The following is a 3614-nucleotide window of genomic DNA, read 5'->3' on the forward strand; positions in this document are numbered from 1 at the left end:
ATCTATCAACAAGCATTCATAATCTATCAAGAAACTTCAAAACTTATGTTTATTCATCAATGGAAACATTCAAAATCTTTAATAGTTTTGCAAAATAGTCTCTGGGCTAGCTAAACCTAGTTACAACGATCTCAAAAACTTAGAAATCATTAAAAACAGAGTCAAAATTACTTACCAATTGAGCAATGCAATGGTTGAATGTTACAACCCTAACTATGGCTTCTTTTCTTCTTTAAAATTGGCAAGGAAGATGAATGAATGAAAATTATATGTTTTTGTTTTAATTATTATCATTTATTTGCTAATTTACCTATTTATCCTTTACTAAAACATTAACATTTCATATAACCATGTTCATCTTTGTCCAGTCATGTTCCAAATGGTCTATTTACAACAAAAGGACCTCCACTTTAATATTCCATAGCTATTTAATACCTTTAACAATTAGAACATCACTTTTGCGCTTTACGCAATTTAGTCCTTTTTATCAAATTAACTAATCAAATGATAAAATTTCGTTAAGAAATTTTCACACAAACATATTATCATGCTGTAGACATTAAAATTATAATAAAATAATTATTTTGACTTCAGATTTGTGGTCCCGAAACTACTGTTCCGATTTGACTAAAAACGGGTTGTTACATAAGTAATAAGAGGTACTTATAAATGCAATTACGGAGAGCTTAAAATGGAGTTGTTTGATTAGACAATTCAAATGAGCCTATCGAATACTTCTTTTGTAGGAATCCAATTTACTATTTCAATAAAAAAAACATAATAAATAAATGATAAGATAAATTGACATTAATATATATTAATTCATGTTATTTATATTTATTGAATCCCAAGCAGTTAGATGCATATGCAAAATTGCAAATTGGTGAATGCACAGTGGAATTAAGTCTTGCACATGTACCTGAGATGCCGCACTCAGATCTAAACTCTTCTCAACTATTAACTTAGGACGCATATGCCGCATTCAAACCACAATCAACATCATCTCCAAAACAAAGTCAACTGCAAAAAACAAGTTTTGATAAAGATAATCTACTATTGTATAAAGTTGATCCATGCATACCAAGTGACTAAATTTAAAAATATTTCAACTTCAGAATTTACACAAGACCAGGTTCAAAGAAAATACTTTAACTGAACTAATAAAGGCAGAGAAAATAATCAAGTTCTTAATTGATATTGATTTCAAAGTTTGATAAAGTTAAAGGCATGCAAATGATTTTCTAATCCTAGTTGTAAAATAAAAAAACTCCTACCCTAGTATATATTCAGTGACTATCTTTTAAATATTGTTATATATATTTGGGATAAAAAAACATTTATTAACTTGAAAGCCTTTTTCTTTTCTTAAAATTATATTATTTCCATAGACAAATATTATGTTTCAAAAATTTTGGGACTCAAATGAGAAAAAGGGAACTGAAATAGAACCAAAAAGAAAAGAAAATTGTTTGGTAGAGACTTAAGAGAATTCACCGATTTATCCTATAATGCATAAATTAAAATGATAATGATTTCAAATTAGAAGTTAAATTACAGATTAATTAAAAATTTGTAGTTAACAACAAAGAACACATAGCTAAATAAAGAAAATAAAAATTATGAAGTACAGTGTGACATCCAAATGCAAACAGCTCATCATCACCCATTCCTGTTAGGGTTTGGAAGGAGATTAAAAAATTATCTTAAATGCAGCATCATTTTGATGTCTGCTTCATCGCATTCCAAACATGTTCCTAGATATCCTCTAAAGGCCCTCCAAACACGTTAAAAAAATAACTAAAATATTGCTTCGACTTTTCAACTTTCTTCCTTGATCAAATAGAGTTTGAGGGACCAATTGACATCATACTACCACAGCCAGAACAGTACTATCTAGACCACAAATGCAAGCAAATCTAACTTAAACAAGTACTACCATATACAGAACTGAGACAAGCAGTATCATGAAAGATCACCTGTGAATAAACCACGAAATTATTTTTATGATCAACCAATCTGGCTATGGGGCTCAAATATAGACGCTATTCATCCCCGCGGAGTCTGGTTACACAGGACCTTAAAGTAGCTTTGGAAAAGAATTTTCCTTAGAAATGACCAAAAAAGGGGGGAACAAAAAAAAGAAAAAAAATACAAGCAAAGTGAAAAGATAGAACCAAGACCAAAACGCAGCACTCACCTAATTTGAATCAATCAACACTAAAGAAATTTAAGCAAAATATATATCTTATAGCATTAGCTCTCTGCCACAAAGCAACTGCATACCTTCACATAGATAAAGTTAAAAATCAACCCTCCAAACTGATCACTGACAGGTCCAACAGGAACACCGGGAATAAACCTGCATGAGTTGGGATACAACAGGCTGTCTAGACCATAAAAGGCAAATAAAACTGGTCCTATGATCAAGCACAAGAGTCGTAGGACATCAATACAGCTAGAAGACAAAAACGACCGTGGAAGATAAGCATGCGTTGGAATTTAAAGATGTACGCACGAAGAACTCTTGCTAATACATACATAAACATAAATAGAGGCAGAAAGAATAGATCTAAACAAAGATGCAAACTTTCAAGTAAACCCTTCATAAATTACAGTTCATAAGTAGAGATAATGGTCCAACATACATCTAGAAGTAAAAGAGCCTTGCTACAAACATTGCATGGTTGATAAGATGCATATTTTATTTATCTAATTTTCTTTCCATCCATTGCATAGTAAAGCTGAAAAAAAACATATTAAAGAAAATGAAAATTCCAAAAGATAAAATATGCACACTTAGTTTTTATCTATCTAATTTTCTCTCTTATAAATTCCAATTTAGAAAGATTTATGTATTAAAAATAGTCATCTTTCATATTTTCTTCTTCCTTTTCTCTCTTATTAAGCATGCTTAAAATTTATTATTTTTCCATCTTTCCACTACTCTTTCCATCCTTCCACTTTCCCATTCAATCAAACATACCCTAAATATGACTGAATGCGATTTTTTTATCACTCAACAGTGCAACTCTGCATCTCTCAACCAACTGCAATGCATGGCAAAGGAAATATACTAGACTAACTTACTGAAAATAAACATAGAAGAATGGTACAGCAAAGGATACTGCAGAGAAGCTTCACTCTGGCTTTCTGCTTCTTTTATGCCTTTTCTTTTCTTTGGTAATAGGGACTGCCTTGGTTTCCTTTTACTATTTGGGCAGAGAACTATTGGTTTGAATGATTGATACCAGCCGTGGAAATTGATAAGATCACCATGGTTTCGTTTTCCTTTTAGCAAATGATGCCATGCATAAGCAAAGTGAAGTACTTCTAAAGAGGCTTATTTTTTATTGGTGTCTGGACTCTGGACAAGGCTTCTTTCACTCACTTGAAATTCATATTTGACAATTCAGGCATGTAGACTGTTGGAATATGTGTGTTTCTGCACACAACTCATGCATGAATGTTAAGCTTTATTTACTAAGTAAATTTAAAACGATGCATTACCAAAGAGGGAAACTTCATGTAAATATTAATTGCAAATGTTTCCAAATACTGTCGAACAGAAGGTAAGTTGCTTCTTCGCAAAAGAGACATGACCAGAAATTAGTGGA

The 3614-nt window shown here is 31.4% G+C and overlaps 1 long non-coding RNA gene across 1 annotated transcript; it reads right to left on the reverse strand.

The window, feature by feature from the left end:
• Positions 1-1976: 1976 nt before the first annotated feature.
• On the reverse strand, positions 1977-2359 carry LOC121227080 (uncharacterized). The gene is made up of 2 exons (XR_005924774.1): positions 2284-2359; positions 1977-2104 (listed from the first exon to the last, which is right to left on the reverse strand). It is a non-coding gene; the product is annotated as an uncharacterized lncRNA (long non-coding RNA).
• Positions 2360-3614: the final 1255 nt, after the last annotated feature.

The sequence above is a fragment of the Gossypium hirsutum genome, chromosome A01 (assembly GCF_007990345.1).
Source record: "Gossypium hirsutum isolate 1008001.06 chromosome A01, Gossypium_hirsutum_v2.1, whole genome shotgun sequence".
Taxonomy (NCBI): Eukaryota; Viridiplantae; Streptophyta; class Magnoliopsida; order Malvales; family Malvaceae; genus Gossypium; species Gossypium hirsutum.